The sequence below is a fragment of the Eretmochelys imbricata genome, chromosome 1, assembly GCF_965152235.1.
Source record: "Eretmochelys imbricata isolate rEreImb1 chromosome 1, rEreImb1.hap1, whole genome shotgun sequence".
NCBI lineage: Eukaryota > Metazoa > Chordata > Testudines > Cheloniidae > Eretmochelys > Eretmochelys imbricata.
The window spans coordinates 58,124,045-58,142,731 of record NC_135572.1 but is presented as its reverse complement, the minus strand read 5'-3'; the positions used below and the strand labels follow the sequence as shown (position 1 = coordinate 58,142,731).

The 18,687-nt window shown below is 41.8% G+C and overlaps 1 long non-coding RNA gene across 2 annotated transcripts in view; it reads left to right on the top strand.

The window, feature by feature from the left end:
* LOC144261476 (uncharacterized) overlaps positions 1 to 18,687 on the top strand; it is an 86,545-nt gene that overhangs the window by 57,039 nt on the left and 10,819 nt on the right. For both annotated transcript variants that reach the window (XR_013345297.1, XR_013345304.1), the window contains exon 6: positions 8,075 to 8,240. This is a non-coding gene — a long non-coding RNA (uncharacterized LOC144261476). The remainder of the gene's footprint in view (positions 1 to 8,074; positions 8,241 to 18,687) is intronic.

Sequence of the window (18,687 nt, the reverse complement as noted above, 5' to 3'; positions counted from 1 at the left end):
GAATTAATTTTCTTCATACAGTATGTTTCCACAAGACATTTTTTGTTAATTCTTAATAAAAAATGCCATTCAGCTGCTACTTTCATTGTTTTTATCCTGGGACCAATACAATATTGTCATTATTGGATATAAAGTGCTGTAAAAACAAACCTAATTTGTAAAGTTTATTTTGATAAGAAATAAATATAAAGGTAGTGCGTAGTTTGTATAGTGTTGTTATCATAGTACTCCTGGGTATAATTTATATAAAAAGAAAATAAAGCCTACATAACTTTCTAGTTGATTTCCTTTAACAAGGCTAATTGAAAACAGTTTGTTATTTAAAAGTAATTTATTTTAAAGTTCTTATTGATCTCCATTTTAAATATAATATCTCAGTGTGGGGTACAAGTAAAAGGTCAAATCTTGTAGGAGTATTTTCTATATGACTCAGTTCTGATCATAGATAAACTTATCTGTGAAACCAGATTAGTTAACCTTTTCAGTACCAAAAGCTTGTTTCAATAGGCAACAACTGTTTCTTTCACAAATACATACCTTCAAAACTAGCATCTTTGTTCTGAAACATGAAAAAGAGACCAATAATTTCCTTTTTCTTTATTTGATAAAGTGAGCAGGCTAATGCTTTTTGAACATGTTGGACTTGCTAAGACTGTATAAAATACACTAAGTAATTTTTGTGTGGAAAAATCATAGTATTTTAGAAAAAATATGCCATTGATTACTGTCTAATATTAGAGTATTTCCCGCCCTGTATAGTAACATAATCCTTATACATCAGTTTACTGGAACATTAAAGTATACTCCATACATATTATATCTAGGGAAACCAGCCTCTTTCCATATCACTTTACATGTTGTTCAATTTCTGTCAAGCTAATTGGTTTGTTACATATCTCAGAATCCTCTTCAGCTCTGTTTCCTTCCTATATCTGTAGTAGTAGTGCACTAAAACAGCACCTTATGTTGACATCAATAAGACCAAGAGCCACATAGATACTTGGGCACCTAAGTCCCAGTTTTAGGCACCCTGTGATCCATAAAACCCCTACTTTGCTGTTCAACCATGTAGCTACCTAAACTCACTCGATGCCTAAGTTTTTTTTCAGGGTAAAAATTCACTAGGTGACAAAATTTCTGTCTAATGATGTCCAAACACCTATCTCCTACCTAAAACCCAGGGTGATCCATGAACTGGGGGAAGATAGGTGTTTCTATGCCAAACTCACTTGTGTGGCCTGATCCAATAGATGTGTATGGAGGCCACCTACTGACTCCATACAAAATGTGGCCAGAGGAGGAGATGCTGCCACCCACCTTGACTTTTAGCCCAGTGCTTAAAGCACTCTCCTGGGATGTGGGAGACCCAGGTTCAATTCCTTTCTCTGCCTGATAGGAAGATGGGTTTTGAATAGGGGTCTCCCATACCTCTTAGGGTATGTCTATACTATCTGCCGGATCGACAGGCAGCGATCGATTCAGCAGGGGTTGATTTACTGTGTCTAGTCTAGACACAATAGATCAACCCCGAGTGCTCTCCCGTCGACTCCTGTACTCCAGTGCCGTGAGAGGCACAGGCAGAGTCGACGGGGAAGCGGCAGCAGTCGACTCACCGTAGTGAAGACACTGCAGTGAGTAGGTCTGTGTACGTCAACTTCACCTACATTATTCACGTAGCTGAAGTTGCGTAACTCAGATTGATTTCCCCCCCATAGTGTAGACCAGGCTTCAGAGTGCTCTAACCACTGAGCTGTGAGACATTCTGACATGAGGAATCCTGCAATCTCTCCTACTGAAACTGTTCCACTTTGGATAAATAATAAGCAAGTGATTGGAGGAGGGGGAATGGACCCTGGGCCTCCCACATGAGTGCTCTAACCATCAGGTTACAGAGTAATTCTCACTCTTGTTCTGTCTCTCTGGCTCAATGACTATTGAAGGCCTAGGTTACACTGCAGAGTTAGGTCAACATAAAGCAGCTTACATTGCCCTAACTCTGTAAGCGTCTTCACTACACTAAAATGTAGCTCCCATCGACGTAACTTGCTCATTACACCAACTTAGTAACTCCACCTCCGTGAGAGGCATAGCGCTTAAGTCAATACAGTTAGGTTGACAGTGTCAGTGTAGACATTGCATTGCTTACATTGACTGTTGCTGCCTTTCAGAAACCATCCCACGATGCCCCACACTGCCAGTTAAATTGGTGCAAGTGCTCCTGGTGAGGATGCATACTGCTGACACAAGGAACATAGGGTGGATGTGTAAAACCGATTCAATTACTGCGGTGGCTGTACGTTGACATAACTTAGGTCTACTTAATTTTGTAGCGTAGATTTGCCCTAAGTATTTATCCAAAGTGGAACAGCTTCAAGAGGAGTGATTGTGAAAGACTCACATCAGAATATCCCAGAGCCCCGTGGTTAGGACACTCTCCTGAGTGGTGTAGGAGACCATTGTTCAAAATCTCTTCTCCCTCTCAGGCAGAGCAGGGAATTGAACTTGGGTGAGTGATCTAACCACTAGGCTAGAAGTTTTAAGATTGGCACCTCCTCCTCGTCAATCTGTTTTGTATGGAGTGAGGTAGATGCCTCACTTATTTTCACAAGAAATGACTTAGTTTACCTAAGCTGCCTGCCTCCAAGAGCAGGGTTGTGGAATGCTAGTAGAGACAGGCATCTCCCTGCAGCCTACACTTAGGTGCCTGCCTCAGTGAGAGGGACTGGGCTTATGGCACAGCTCTCTCCTCAGCCTTTCCCACTGTCAAGTTAGATGGCTCCCCGCCTAACATGCTGGCTTTTGTAGATCACATTCTTAGGCACCTCTCTCTCCCCATTCATTGTATAGGGAGCCTAGGCACTTAACTCAGGCTTTGTGGATCACAGTGGTTTTCTAGGCCCCTAGAGTGCCGTTTTGGATCTGGGCCTGTGAGTCTTTTTGAACGGTTAATCTACCAAATGTTGCCCAATGGATAGTTAAAAATCTTTACATTATTCCCTGCATGAATGATTTTGATACATCACTTTCTAGGAGTACGGAATAATAACAAACAAGGAATGATTTTGTCACTCTCTTGTGAAATTACATTTCATTTGCATTGATAGGATAATGTGATTCTCTGGGTGGATCATGGGGCAATACTCCACATATTCGGGCAGTGAAGATATCCTTTGATTCGATGAATAAAAGATGATTACTCTGTGAGTCATGCTAGGTCACCCTTAATAATTAAAATGAAAGAGCAAATTCATAGTTTGCACATAGACTAGTCAGACCATACAGTATTTTCAGTTTGGTTCCGTTGTTTAAATATAGATTGTTTAATCAGACTTCCTGGTAATGGTTGTAAGTGGAGTCTGACTGAGAATTTGGTAGGTGAGTTAATTTCATTTTGACTCATATCTCCAAAGCCACCCACTTTTCTCTCCTCTGACTCAAGGTCCCAAAAGCTTTTGCAGATTTTGAAAAAAAGGGACCAAAAAAAAGAGAGGTTTGCCATTACTCCTCCATTTTCTCTTCTGTGTTACTTGTCTCTCCCCCACTTCTCCCTTCCAGATTTTTCATTGTCCCCTTTGCCTCTTCTCTTCTTGATTCTCTCCCTTCACCTCATTCATTCCTCAAAGCCTTGAGACTTTAAAGGACAATAAGGGTACCAGAAGGTTGGGAGGCAGTATGGCACTGGCAGTTTTGCAGCAGTTGTCCCCATCAGGTGAAATCCTGGCCTCACTGAAGACAACAGCAAAACTCCCATTGATTTCAAGGGGCCAGAGTTTCACCCAAAGTATGGATATGTGATCAAGTGCTCCAGGGTGAGTGTATGCACAGTCACAACACTATGTTCCCCACAACAATGGAAGCAAGGAAAGCTTTGTTTTTTAATTGGTGGATTTGACTGCAACTTCTTCAAAACTGATCCCATAGCTAAAAATTAATGAATGCTTAACATTAAAAATACAAGAGTTATAAAAACCTTGCCCTTCTATGGCATCACTGTATATTCTTCCTGTCTAGTGTGACAGGATCAGGCCAGATGGCTACAAGAGTGTGGTCAAAGGTAGATATATTAGTTCCAGGTTAAGCAGGTCCCTTTTCCCTGGGTAAAATAACGGGGACTATTTTTGAAACACTCAGGAAGTTCCTAGAACTAATTAAGGCAGGCAGGCTAATTAGGACACCTGTAGCCAATTGGGAAGCTGCTGGAATTAATTAAGGCTAATCAGGACACCTGGTTTAAAAAGGCTGTCACTCCAGTTAGTGAGGTGTGTGCGTAAGGAGCTGGGAGTGAGAGGATGTGCTGCTGGAGGACTGAGGAGTACAAGCGTTAACAGACATCAGGCGGAGGGTCCTGTAGTGAGGACAAAGAAGGTGTTGGGAGGAGGCCAAGGGGAAATAGCCCAGGGAATTGTAGCTGTTGTGCAGCTGTTCCAGAAGGCACTCCAGACAGCTGCAGTCCACAGGGCCCTGGGCTGGAACCTGGGGTAGAGGGTGGGCCCAGGTTCCTCCCAACTCCTGACCCAACACAGGATCTTCCACCAGAGGTGAAGGTTTCTGAGCTGGTCCCCGACACACATGGTGGATCAGCAGAAACTGCGGGATTGTTCTTACTCTTTTTTCCCTGTGCTGGCCAGTGATGAGGTTATCTGAGTGAACGGCACATTTGAGCCATGAAAGTGGCCAAACTGAGGGCTGCCATGAATCGCTGAGGTGAGCAAAATCTGCCAATAAGCGCAGGACCCACTAAGGTAGAGGAGGAACTTTGTCACACTAGCTTGTAAAGGGGGGCTGAAGCAGGAATGGGCCTGCTACTCAGGCTGTTGTGGGGATAATTGGAATGAGGGAGATTTCAAGTGTCTCATTGAAACAGATAGCAAAATCCTCTAAACTTTGTCTTGTTATCAAGGCTTTGTTTTTTCCTTGATGAAAACTTTTTTTAAAAATTGTGCATCCCATAAGTTTTGTGTGTTTCACTGTAATTTTTGTGCACTCTACAATATTCTGTAGCTCCTGCACACCTGTCTAGGCATGACCCTTTGCATTTGGCAGAGCCAAAAAAGTAGCAGCCCTAAAGTGGCCATTTTGCAACTGGTTACATAGACTGCACCTCTCTTTCTCTATTCCTTTCTCCTCCCCTGGCTGGTGAGTATCTGCCTGTTAGCCCCAGTGCTCCCTTTTTTATTGCTGAGAAGATAGTACATTTTCACACCTCGATTAAAAGTTTAATAAACTTTTTTCTGATGAAAAATGTAGCTATCACAATGTAAACTGGTGCACTGTTAAACTTGTTTTGTAGAACACTTTCTCCAGACAAATAATAGCAGCCGCCAAAATGGAGAACTTCAAAGCCTAATTGGGATCTTTTAATGCTAAAATGATCATGCACTTTGTTTTTTCCTCCCATTTACTGCATCTCTGAAATAAATGTTGACAATTTTAGTTGTAGTTGGAGTCTACTATTGACTGTAATATTCATAACTTTATATAATTCACACAGCACTATATTAAAAAGATGCCAATTATATAGTACAATATAGACTGCAAGGTAAGTTGAACTTGAGCAAATAAATGTTGTAGTGGCTAGCAACGGGTGGGTCTATGAGGTAGAGTGTGCCTTAAACTCTGAGTTTAGAGTTCTCAGTATCTTGGAGGATCAGGCCTTTGAGCCTTCATTGGGAATTACAAACTCACACCCCAGCTGCCATGTTTGAAGAGATGTGATGCAAATGTAACGTACTGAGTTTTATAATCTGGCCTTCAGTTGCTCTTTCCCTGTATATGCAAGGACCAAGCTGATCAACAGCAAGTTTTTATTAGTGGTGATTTCAAATTACAAGCAATTTCTATTAATCGGTCATGTAAAAGCAAATACTATGGTTATGTGTATTTTATTACACAATTTATGTACACTTTATATAATCGGGTGTAGTCCCCTGGTTCCAGTACGTTGGTGTTGCAAAGTTTGAACAGTTCCCCTCCTCTCGTTTAGAGACCTAAGATTTTCAGGGAAATTGGCCTTCCTGAGTCGAGCAATGAAATCAGGATTTCTGCTTCTTTGGTCCTCTGTGCAGCACACATATGAATACAGATGATCGTTATTAGTAATTATGGACTTCATCCTTTTTGCAATTACTGTGGTTGCAGTTCTGCAAATAAGAACCTATAGTGAGATACCATCACCAAGCATAGTCCTGTCATATTTGTGGGTTTTGTGGTCTTCCCTGAATGTTGAATAAACACATTTGTCCCACCACAGCCGATTTTTCACTACAATATATTCTCTTTAATGTAGCAGAAGCCATACAATTTGCTTATTGCCCTCCTACTGCATTTTTATGCATTGAGAACGAAAGTTCAAACTTTTCTTAGTTAATAGTGACAATATATACATTTTTAAAACAAAACTCATCTGGTTTTTAGGATTAGTATCATACTTTGCAGAATTCTCTGGTATGCAAGTAAAGAAGATATGTTTATGTTTGTCCTTTGGAATGCATATTTGAAAAATTAAAAGCTGGAATGCTGTCCAAGAGTGGCAATATATGCAAGGACTTGCTGTGCCTAGGGACTTGTATCCCTGATGCTGCAAACTGGAGAGCAACTCCTGTGAGGTGCTGAGGGGCTCTCAACTTCTCCTGAAGTGCATGGGCACTGAGGGCACTAGGCATCTTGCAAACGGCTTAAAAACCCATAGAGGTTACATGGAAATTCTGCAGTGCTGGAAGGCCCATCATGTAGGGTCTGATTCAGTGCAAGTCTTAGTTTTCTTCTATGACCTTTGAAGTCAATGGGGACTGAGGACACATTGGGCCTGATCCATATCTCCTTGCATTCATTCAAGCCCTTACTGCCTCACCAGTAGCACTGTACATCTTGCAGGACTTGGCCCTTTATTTCCTCAAGTTGAAGAAGAATATCATTTTGGCAGCGTGTTATTTTTTAAAAGGCCCATTGCCTAGAAATGAAGGACTGAAAAGGACCTTGAGAGCTCATCTAGTCCAGCCCTTGCACTGAGACAGGACCAAGTAAACCAGACCATCTCTGACAGATGTTTGTCCAACCTGTTCTGAAAACCTCCAGTGACAGAGATTCCACTACAAGGCCTATTCTAGACCTTAACTATCTTAATAGTTAGAAAGTTTTTCCTAATATGTAACCTATATCTCCCTTGATGCATAGTAAGCCAATTACTTCTTGTCCTATCTTCAGCGGACATGGAGAACAATATATCACTGTCCTCTTTATAACAGCCCTTAACATATTTGAAGATTATCAATCTTCTGTTTTCAAGACTAAACATGCCCAGTTTTTTTAACCTTTCCTCATAGGTCAGGTTTTCTAAAATTTTTATCATTTTTGTTGCTCTCCTCTGTACTCTTTCCAGTTTGTCCACATGTTTTCTTAAAGTGTAGCACTTGGAACGGGACATGGTACTCCAGCTGAAGTCTCATCCATGCCAAGGAGAGCGGGATAATTACTCCCACCTAGCATTGTTAAATTTTCTCTGCCACAATCCTTTTAGAACACAGCCTGCTAGTGAACTGAGTCCCACATCCAATCTGGTATTGTGCTAGACAGAGAGCTCCTTCCCACCTTCAGTACATGCAGTTGCTTATTAAAGCAACATTTGAAAAAATAAAACAGGAAATGATTTCAGTAGGGGATGTGGTGGTGTCTGATAGAGAAAAGTAGAGTAGGTCTGAAGTGTAGTTATTTCTTTTAAATGAGCCTTAAGTTCCTGTAGAAATTTCACACTAGAATCTCTGCATGGACTTTAATATGGTGGTAGGGTCCATGTTTGTTTTTGTTGCAAACATACTTGCATTGATGCTCCTCACAACCTTTGTCCTAATGCTGCCATTTGTTATGTACAGAGTATTTAACTGAGAGCTCACTCCCACGTATAGGTTTGTAGTGGAAAATTACTAATTCATGAAGACTTTTAGTCAATCATTCCACAGACCCACTATTCTTTCTATTAGGCAGCTTAATGTCTGGTTGAGCTATTGCACTGAAGATCTTAAAAGGGCATAATCCTGCAAATTGCTGAGATTCCTTAATTCACACTGTTTTCCCTCAGGGGCAGATTTGAGGAAAGAATGCATTGCTGAGCGGCTTCAGGCTGTCTGTGAATCTGGTGGCCAGATGGGTGCTTCATGTCCTCCGGTGTCTTCTTTGGAGCTAATGTCTTGGCCTTGGAAATACTCCAGACCACCTCTCTGTTTCTGTCAGCTCTATAGTTGATGGTGAGTATTTATTTATCGGTGAGGGTGGGATGCGAAAGACCTTTCTATTATATAGTATTTTTAGTGCTTAGGTCATTGGCTGGGTGCATAGAAAGGTCTTGTATAAATTTAAATAAATACAGTGGGACCCAAAAAGAGGATATGTGCACAACACTTTGAGCCTTTCAAAGTCTGTGAGGCAATCCCTTCTCAATTGGGAAGAGCCATTGAAGCTATCTAGATTAAATTATCATGTCTGGCTGTCTTTAATGGTCCGGGAGAGTGATTGTTTTGGCCACCATCACACCAGCCAGGAGTACTGGGGAGACGGCAGGTCTTTCTGACAGATAGCTTTTATTATTTAAATAATAACACAGCCTCTTTTAGGATTACTCCTAGCTTTGTTCCTAGGTTTCATAGAAATCAGGAGATCCATCCATCTTCCTTTGTTTTTAACCAATTTATTTCAAAGAAACGATCTGTGATTTTATTGGCATTGGCCAGTCCCTTAACTTACTCCTGAGGGCATTCTGTGACAAAAAATTAAAAATTCTGCACACAACATTTTAAAATTCAGCAAATTTTATTTGTCAAATAAATGTGGAGGCTCCATTGGGGAGCACAGGCCACTGGCTGCACAGATGTCGGAGATCACTGTGCAGCTCCTCCCCAGGACATGGACTCGTCAGTGAGGCTGCGCCCAGAAACACCTCAGGACCCTGTCCCTCTGCGCCAGGTGCGGGCAGGCAGGCTCAGCAAGGCAGGATCCAAGTGTGGAGGTGCTTGGGGGGGATCCAGAAGTGGGTTGAGAGGCTTCTGTTTGGGTCAGTCTGGGTGTGGGTGGCTCAGTGCGGGATCTAGGTGCGGGGTGGATCTGGATGCACAGGAGCTTGTTGGGTGGGTTTTAGGTGCAATGGTATGGGACTCTGCAGGGGGTCCAAGTGAAGGTGGTTGGGGCTCAGCAGGGGGGAGGGTCTGGGTGTGGGGGGATAGAACTTGGTGGGGGGGTTTGAGTGGGGGGGTCTAGATGCTGGGGAAGTGGGGCTCAGTGGTGTGGGGATCCATGTGCAGCTAGTTGGGGCTTGGTAGGGTGGGGATCTGGGTGTGAGTGACTTATCAGGGTGGGTCCAGGTGCAGGGTGAGTGGGGTTTGTCAGTGGGGGTTCTGGGTGCAAGGGGAGTGAGGCTTGACAGGAGGATCTGGGTATGGGGGGGTCTGGGTGCATGGGTGTTGGGCGGATGGCGGAGAAGCTCCCTGTATAGTGATCCCTTCCACTGCAGCTGAGGGGCGATGGGTGCAGGAAGTGCGGGGGGGGGGGGGGTCTGCAGAGCTTCCTACAGCTGGGGGAGAAATCTGGGGGTGGGTCTGATATGGCCCTGGATGCCGTGCAGGGGAAGAGGAAGTCCCCTCCTCCCCAGCCAGCTGGGACTAGCAGCTGAGCTCAGCACAGGGTAGGAACCACCAGCCGGGTCTTCCCCAGTCCCGCTGCCTGCCCACAGTGATTTACCTCTCTGCCGGCTACCCTGGGCATCCAAAACATACTGCTGGGGAGAGTCGCATGACCGCTCCTGTGGCTTCCCTTTGCTTCACCGTCAGAAAATCATTTTTCTGTGTGGAAGCAAAGAAATCTGTGAGGTGCACAAATTCTGGACATGTGCAGAGGTGCAGAATTCCCCAGGAGTACTTAAGTATTAAGAATTAAAGACATTTAATTCCCTCTTTGTTAAATTGTAAATCTCCTTAACAAGTGTAAGTATCAAAGCCTCTCATTCTGTCTTGTCTAAATTGAGCCACTCCTGTATCAGAGAGATTTGTATACTAGAGGGTAGGTACTGCTTATCCATTGTGTGTCTTGTTGTAATCTATGAATCAATCCATGGTATTTGGGATGTCACAGAATGATGAGTTCTGAGCTATCTTCAGTCAGCCAAGAATTTCTAAGAGAATTTCAGAGGTCACAAAATAATTGTATAAAGTTTAATTAAAACATTTTTCTGACTGTCCCCCACAGCTTGTTTTAGTGAGAACATTCAGCACGGAAATCTGTGCTAACTCAATTCGGCTTTGCAGTTTACTTTTAAAGCGTTTACATGACATATGGCAACTTTGTTACCGAGAGAGAATCTGCATCTCTTGATGGAAACTGCTAGGCAGCCAGTTGGCAATTTGTACACCAATTCACCTAGTGATGTAGGGTGGATGTAAGCACTCCTAGGATATTGTACTGGGTTGTGTATATTGAGTGCAGTCAATTGAGGTAATCCAATCTAGACCTTAATCAGTTTTTATTGTCCTGCCTGAGCAGAGGCTTTTGTGCTGCTAGACAAAGACTGGGAGGCTCAATCCAGACTGGGGGAGAATTAAGAAGGAAGGGAAATTTGTTCCTACTAAAGATGGGCTCAAGCCTGAAAATCTAAATCAGGATGAGAGCTGGCTGGGAATTTTTCAGTGAAATGACTTTTCCATCAGAAAATATGGATTCATTGAAACTGAAACTTTCTGTGGGACAGCGTTGGTTGTGATGAAATTCTTGTTGGGAAGTTCATGATGGACTTTCTGGAGAGAGAGAGAGAGAAAAACATGAACAAACACCCTCATTCAGAGTAGGGACTTGAACCTGGGCTCTTGGCTATTCTGAGCTCTCTCTGGTTTTTCATGAAATTTTTTTGAACAGTCTCAGATTTGTCCAGATGTGGAATGGGAAAATCTTAGAAATCTCAAAAAATTTAACAGGCTGTGAAAACTGTTTCCCACACATGTCTAGGCAGGATTTTAAACAAGCTCTGGGGTGGTACGATGCAGGGTTTTGTTTTTGCCAGTCATAGAGATAAAGCCATTTGCAAAACCTGAGCCACTCCGGTGCTGAAAAACGCGATTCAGGTTTTGAATACCTGCAAAGTTAGGGGTTGTCCAGTTCTGGGGATTTTGTTTAGCACCTTTTCTCATTTATTTCTGAAAACTAGATTTCCATGTGCCAAATCCTGTCCCCTTCCCTGCCCATTGGAACCACAGCAGTTGCCTGTCAGCCAGAGAACCACCACAGACATGGAGAAGGGGGCAGGAGTTGTGCACTTTTACATTAGGATGGAAAACAATGTACTGTACTTCACAGTGCTAGCAAAGTATGCTGTTTCCAGTCATTTGGATAGCTTTTTTTTTTTATTCAACCATTTTCTCAAACTTAGCAAACGGTATATTCCTCACTTAGAACTTTGTACATGCCGTGTTACAGCTTTAAAAAAGATGCAATTTTTAGCCGTACCAATGTATTGAAGTACCAGTGTGGAATATGAGAGAAAGATTTTCCCCTTTCCCGGAAACTTAAAAATGGCCAACCAGAATTTTACTAAACAAAAAACCACAACTCACTTTTTGACTATTTCAGCCTATGAACTTTTTCCTAGAAAGTTACAAGTACCTGGAGATGAAAGCACTTCCTTAGTCTATTGTGGATGTTTACTGTATCTGTCTAACCTACCCTATGTGTAGGTCTCTCTGGTGCTCAGATGGGAACTGATCCAAAGTCCTCTAAAATTAATAGAGGTGATGTCCCAAGTCTCAAAACAGTGAGGTCCCAGGCACTCATCGCATCTTGGCCTTCACCCAATGTCTGCTGAAACCTGCTGGGCTGAGGAACTAGGAGGACTACAGCCTCAGCCAAGTCACCACTTACGGGATCCCTGACTGGAGGATTGCCCTGCTCCACCTATTTGGTCCAACCACACTATTTCTGCCCAAAGGTGACACAGAAAGTTGTCTGTGTTCCTGATCCTTGCCTTTTCTCCGGTTCCTGCTCTTACACCTCACTTCCAGCCATCAGTTACCAGTCCTGGCTCTGATCCCTGGTTCCAACTTCTGACTCTGGCGTGACCCTTGGTTCTGACCATTAGTATCTGACCCTGGCTCTGACCCTCTGCTTTGATTCCTGGCTCTGACGCTGGCTCAATCCCTGGCACCAGCAGTTGACTCTGGTGCTGACCCTCGACTTTGTTCTCTGATCTGGATACCTGCTCCCCCACTAGACCTGACTCCTGCTCTGACCACTAGGCAAGATTGCCAACATCCTGGTCCCTAACAATAAACCCCCTTTAACTTTAATGGATTTTGGATCAGGCCCTGGTAGAGAGCCCCCTGATCGTAGCCTCTATGAGCTAATGTTCCTTGATATCTCGCTACTAGTGTTGTCACTAGAGCTGGTGTAGCAGTTTCTGAACCACACTGAGAGTGGCTGTGTTTCTGAACCACAGTAAGAGCACAATAGCACTGTATTCTTATTGGTTGGGTCAGGTCCACTCCAGCACCTCCATATCAAGGATTGTTGATTTCCATAAAGTCCACTAAAAGGTGTCGTTAGTCTCTAAGGTGCCACAAGTACTCCTTTTCTTTCTGCGAATACAGACTAACACGGCTGTTACTCTGAAACCTCTCAGGGCAAGTGTACACTAGAGTGCTACATTGGTGCAGCTGCGCTGCTGTAGTGCATCTGGTGAAGATGTGCTTTGCTGATGGGAGAGCACTCTCCCAATGGCATAATTACTCCACCTCCTTGAGAGGCAGAAGCTATGTTGGCGAGAGAGCATCTCTAGCCAACATAAGCGCTGTTCACACCGGCACTATGTCGATGTGACTTACATTGCTCAAGAGGGTGTCTTTTTCACACCCTGAGCGATATAAGTTACATCAACTTAAGCAGTAGTCTAGACCAGCCCTCTGACAAATAGCATTTGATAAACCTGAAAGTTAATAGCTGCCCCTTTGAACTTCTGTAATATAATCTAAAGGTTTTCTTCCTTTCAATGGCGTTACAAGAAAGTTTATGGAGGGATTAATAGTGTCATTTACAAATGCAGAAGGCATAAACATACAAGCAGCCTTAATGGAAATAATATCAACATATATAGAATACAACGGAGATCTAAGTCGGGGGTGGGGTGGTGAGAAGGCAGAGCTCCAAAACAGCAATTGACTGCCTGGTATTTTTTAACACAAATATTCCCACAAAATAGTTGGTCTCTATAGTCATTTTTTCAAGAACTTGGCTGTGGTATCCTGTCAAGTTACCCCTACATGAACTTACACATGTTCTTATATCTACACTCTTCACTTTAACAAGATTTGGTGAAAGTATATATGTCTCATAAAACTCATCTGAAGAGAGCGTGTTTAAATAATAATCCAGTGTTTAAAGAATCCTTTGAAATTAGCCCTTGTCTGCTTGGTCCTGAACAAAATTAGGTACTTTTTTGACTACTATCCTGAACAGTACAGGACAATAACTCAGTCCAGTGGCAGGGACAGCTGTTGAGCTCACAGACACACACCCACAATGTCTGCAATGCACACAGCTGCTGCCTGGCTGCATTACAAAGGTGCCTCAGCAGAAGCATATGGGCTGTCTGAAATACAGTCTTTGAGCAGGCTATATTTTACAAGTTTGTTTTCTAATGTACTGCAAGCACAGGCATGCTTCTATGGCATCTAGAGCATTTTGCTGAATGATTTGGTAGTACACTACTGACCAGACAGCACATTTCCAGATTTAGATTATAGGAGGAAAACAGCAAGTGGTAGGTTCAACTACAGGTCAATGGATATGTTATACTAGAGTTCCTTCACTGAGCACGGGAGTAGTTTTATCCCTTGGGGACCAATACTGTAAACTGTACTCAACAGAGATGGCCTAAGGTGTTTGCTTTTATGACTACTAGTACCATTCACACTGGAAAAATGTTATCACATTGTAAACAGCACTTTTAATATCACAGGGTTTTTTTCTGCAGGCATTAGAAATCCAAACTAGAATTACAAATGTTAATTTTCTCCCTTTCTCTAAAAGAAATTAAGTTCTCTTTAGCCAGTATGCTATCAGGAGGTTGAGAGGAAGAAGGGTGGGACAAAGAGGTGGCAGAATATATTAAATCTGATGGCAAAGGGAATAGCACTTGATGAACTTTAACTGGCCACTAATATCAACAAATACAAATGTGGAGTGTAGCCAATTCAAAACTGTAAACCAGTTTATGCCAGACAAAAAAAAAATTCACTTAACCCTGGCAGTTGCAGTATGGATATGTATGAGAAGCTAATATTTTCACAGAATCAGCTTTCTTAAGAATGTTGTAGACATATACAACAGACAAGCTAAAATTAAACATAATGACTGTATTAATGTAACTTGATTATATACTTCAGAGTTGTTGTATCCCAGGATACAGCAACCTGTTGTTCCCGGGATATTAAAGAAGCAAGGTGGGTGTAGTAATATTGGGCTGACTTCTGTTAGTCCAAGAGACAAACCTTTTACACAGAGCTTTTCTTCAAGTCTAGTCTTAAATTAGAAGGAGTTGAAGAAGAGGAACTGAAAAAGAGCTCTGTATAAGCTAGAAAGCTTTTCTCTTGAATTAAGACAAGATATTACCTCATCCATCTTGTCTCTCTAATGTGCTTTGGTAGCGCACATGGAAAACAAGACAGCAATTTCCCCCCTCATTTATACCTATGCAGCCCAACTGAAGTCAGTGGGAGCTGTGCATGGAGACCTGAAGGAAAACCGGCTCCTAATGATAAGGTTTAGTGTCTGTCTCTCTCTCTCTCTCTCTCTCTCTCTCTCTCTCACACACACACACACACACACACAATAATATGAGAGATGATAAAACCTCTTATTCTTTTGTTGTCATAGAAATAAAGTACTCATTCTCACAGTGGCTGGGTTAAAAATGTTTATGAAACTAAGTGTAGGCCCCAGCCATATGTCTGCTGACTAAGATCTAGCCCATGTAGGAGTTAATCACACACCCATTGTGGCAGTTCATGTTTACAGATCTTCCACATTTTTTATCAAACAATATTTTTAATGTTAAAGTACAGTGAGCGGTGCTCCTGGGCTATGCTAAATGTGACTTTGTGGGAGGCTGGTCTCAGAATTCCAAATGCAGCGTCCTGGTGACGCAAGACCAATTTTCCGCTTGTCTAGGGTGGATTTGTTAAAATCTCACACAGGAATGAAAAATGCCAGCCTGGATGTTGACCCACCCCAAACATAAGTAACTTCAACTTGCAGTGTTTAAAACACTTAACATTATTTCATGAAGAGGTGTTTTGATGTGTACTGATTAGAGACACAATAAAACAAATTCAGATGAAAACTGCTATCTAGATGATGTTTTTCTGTGATTATGCTTCTTTCCTCCACAATGGTTCAAATCCCATAGCCCTGCCTTAGTTCTTATTCAGACAGATCTCCTACAGATTTAGGATATTTGACTTTTGTCTGAGACAGATCTGACCAAAAATTTCATCATTTGGCCCACTATGTATAAACTGAACTTCGATGAATAAGACATTGTAGGGCTGAACTATTTTAATTTAATTTAGTTTCTGTATGACATGAGCATATTCTGACTGTCTAGAAAGTACTACTATAGTACATAATTTATAATAGGACAGATACAGCCAGTCAGAAGATAAATACATTTAAAATATTGGTAATGTCAGTGCATTCTAAGCATAACAGAACCTTCCCCAGATTATCCCCTTTCACAAACACAGATCTCAGTCTCTCTCTTGCTCCGAGGATCTGGCTGTGATGGTATTTTGCAGATCTGTATTTATAAAACACATGGTCAGCGTTTAGCTAATAACTGGGATCATATCTTAGGCTTGAGCTGACTGTTTATAATTAATCTTCAAAATGCCTCTTTCTGGCCTCACTGCACACAATAGTCTCCCTGGTAATTTTCACTGATCATCTACCTAAAAGGGAATATCATTATCTGAAGCATATTCATGTCTGTGCTGAAAGAAGAGGGTCCCAATGGATAATCTGAGAGATTGTTTCATAATGGATCTAGCTGTACGCTACCAAAATGTCTCCTATCACATGAAAGCTCTAACAGAATGTAATGGGAATGGAGTCTATGCCAGCATAATATTAGGGGCAGCATAATGATTGTTTATTTTTATATGCTTGACAGACTCAGTGGGCCAAGTGCTGTTGTGGTGTTCAGTCTGAGTTCAGAACTGTTACTCTGGTCTTACAGCAGTGTAATTGAGTGCAGCATTTGGTCTGATGTCTTCCAGGGAGGGTCACAAAGCCACAGAATGTTCATGAGTGCTACATTTTACACTGGGATCTCACATTTAGCTGACAGATGTGGAAAAAACCCCAACGCATGTAGCCAGACAACTCCCTACTGACCACACAGCTTCCAATACCGAAGAGTGCAAATTATTCTAGCTAATTATTTTAGCATTAATTTGTACTCAGAAACATACCCCAAGGTTTGCTCTTTGCTTCTGGCATTGTATTGTTTAGGGTGGATTTCACCCACTTTATATCTAACTACACTCCTTCCAGAGTTCTTTCAACACAAACACAGAAAACACATGCATGAAAAAATCTGTCCTTTTTTGGAAAGCTCCTTACTGAAGCATAGCAAATTTCAGAGCTCCGGGGTGCAGATCTGACAGCATCATGCTGCACATACTGCATAAATACTGTACATAGATTGTTTCATGCCTGCAAGAGTTAATGAAGAATTAAATGAATTATTAAAGAGCTAGAGATGAGGATGAGAAACAAGGCTTTGGTACATTACTCAGCTGTTTGGTTTATCTAATTGCTTAGGTTTTAAAGCATATTAGATGTAACGTTTAGGGAATCATCACAGTATTTTATCATGCCTTACAGTAGGTGAAGAGTGAAGATTTAAATTTGTAGTAATTAATAGGTTGTGTGGGTTCATGGAAGGCCACCAGAGGCAGAGAAAGTTAGGGGTTAGTGCTGCTCTAAGCAGGTGTCACCGTGTCTGCAGCTGCAGCTGCAATTTCAAGCAGGCTTATTTTGAATATGAAAACGTCAAGGAGGGAGGCAGAATGTTTTACTAAAAGGGGGAAGGAAGAGGACGGAGGCCTGTGCAAAACTCTCTCAAAGGAGTTCAGTTATAATGTAATTGTTTGAATCTGTTTAAGGTTTGTAGAGCCGTGGAACAGTTTTCCAGTGATCTTTACTCTTCTAATGATGCTTTTAAAACCGTTGTTATTGCAAGAGATCAGAAATCTTAGACATAGTCTGTGGACCCCCAAGGGTCCACAGACCACAGGTTGAAAACCACCATACTACTCAATGTGAGTAAGGGTTGCAGAATCTGACACTTATATAGTAATGTCAGCATGAAGGGTACTTAAACATATAAAACAAAGTGAAGTTCAAAGGAGTTTACAATCTAAGTATTGGGGCCAAATTCTCGGCTGCTAATTTCCAACCGGTCTGCACTTCCATTTGAAATGTTTAGGAGTCCACAAATGAAAAAGGTTGAAACCACTGGAGTAGTACATACTCAGATGAGTAGCCCCACTGAGGTCAATGGGACTGCTCATTTGAGTAAGTGCTCATCAGTGTGAGTAAATGTTGTAAAATTAGGCACAAAGTTAGTAGTAATAATAATAACTAATTTTACGTATGATTTTGTTGTTAAGTATTCTACTTTTAGTGCAAAATCTTCAAATGTAAAAATACAAGTAAAATGCAGCAAACCATGTTTGGAAAAAAATGGAAAATGTCCTCTTATAAATATTCATCTGTACAATGATATTTTCTATCTCTATATCTACACACAAGCACACATATAATATTTTTAAGTAGATAGGAAAATCTTACTCATCTCTGTAGAAAAACAAGGTAGAGATTTTTACCCGGGCCTCAGTTTGAGACTGTGTGATATTTGTGTGTGTGTGCATGTGCAGTTTGTCAAGATGCTCTGGAAAAGGCTATGGTTTGGCTGACTAAACTGTGGAGTGATGTGTAGTGATAAAAGTGCTCAGGGGAATTTTTGGGGCACCCAAGAGCAAAACGTACACCACTGCGTGGGTGGTTTTTTTTTTTTTTTTAAAGACATTTTTCACTTTTTTTTTTTTTTTTTTTTTAGTTTTTGAGCTTGCTGACAGTTTATGCCACATGCTAGAAAGTTTACCTCTAATTCCCCTCACAAAATGTAGTGCATTACAACTGAACACAGGCTTGCTGAAGTACAAGAGAGATTTTGGTTTGGATTGCCTGTTTTGATTGCAGTTTTGATATAGATTTTTGTCCTGAAATCTACCAGATGGCAGCTCATTTGGACACTGACCATAAAATCGGTGAGCACACAACTAAATTGGGATACGCACCACTAGTTATTTGCAAAACATTTTGAGTAGCAAACGGTCTAGAGGCTAGAGCTGCAGTGAACTGTGCATCAGTTTCAAGTTCTTGGGAACAAAAGTCCTGCTGAGCTCATTGTGAGCTGACTGCCACACACCCTTTAGGATAATCATCCAGCCAAGGAACTGCTGCTGCTGTTGCATGAATCTCTGAGCCTAACCGCTTCTTTGAAAATGACCTCAAAGAATGGCAGTCTGCATTGAGAAAGCACTATGGGCCTGATCCTGAGAATCACCTCAACTCCTATAGATTTCATTGTGAGTT